The sequence below is a fragment of the Egretta garzetta genome, unplaced genomic scaffold, assembly GCF_000687185.1.
Source record: "Egretta garzetta isolate BGI_Z169 unplaced genomic scaffold, ASM68718v1 scaffold215, whole genome shotgun sequence".
Lineage (NCBI taxonomy): Eukaryota > Metazoa > Chordata > Aves > Pelecaniformes > Ardeidae > Egretta > Egretta garzetta.
Window position 1 is genome coordinate 2,444,316 of NW_009259719.1, and position 901 is coordinate 2,445,216.

At 61.5% G+C, this 901-nt stretch overlaps 1 protein-coding gene across 1 annotated transcript in view; it reads right to left on the reverse strand.

The window, feature by feature from the left end:
• COPG1 (COPI coat complex subunit gamma 1) overlaps positions 1–901 on the reverse strand; it is a 30,560-nt gene that overhangs the window by 24,325 nt on the left and 5,334 nt on the right. The window lies entirely within an intron of this gene.

The window sequence follows — 901 nt, forward strand, 5'->3', positions numbered from 1 at the left end:
TGTGGCCCCCCGGGGCGGGGGGAGACATAGCCCCACTCAGCCCTGGGGCTGGGGGGAGGCAGGGGCAGCGGACCCCCGGGAGCCAACATCGCTTTCAAGAAGACTTTGAGAGCGAGCATAGGCAAGCAGGAACCTCCTCTAACATAGCACCATCCTCAGGGTTTCCCCGACGGGCCGGGGGGTGCAGACGAGCGCCCCCTGGATTAAAGACAGACGTGCTGACGGCAGGCGTGCGAGCTGGAGGGTAGCACACGGAGAAAGCTTCCACCGCACCCAGGTCTTTGCCAAACCATCACAGCCGCAAAAGGGGAACTGGGTCCCACTTGAGGTTAAGGTGAAATTTATTCAGGTGGAGCTGGTTGCAGGGTGGAGGGCAAGGGATGCTGTGCAGGGAGGCACCACCTGGCCCAGGGGTGCAGGCAGCCCCCCCTGGCAGAGAGCGGGGAGCAGGGGTGGGAGCAGGGAAAGGGATGAGGGTGTTAGATGAGGGGAGCACAACCCCACCAAGTCCCAGCTCTGCTCCCAGGCAGCTGGAGAGGGGGCATGGGGCCAAGCGCCATCCCATCGGTGGCAAATAAGTTAAAAATCAAACTGGGAACAGCCCAGTAAACCCATGAGTGGGAAAGGGGGTTAAGACTCTTGCGGGGCAGGGGGTGGGGATGGTTTCCCATTTGATACAAATTTCACGTTAACAGGCAATAAAACTGATACAAAAGGAAAAACCTGTGAGCAGCAATAAGACACATTAGAAATAGCACCAAGTTCCTGCTGGGGGCTGGTGGTCACACCCCCCCGCCACCGTGGGCAGCCCAGCCCCAGCCAGGGCGGCAGCTGGGCCCCACCGCCGGGCAGCCCTGCCTGCCGAAACGCTGCCTACGCCTTCGGCTGGCCCCCCCACCTT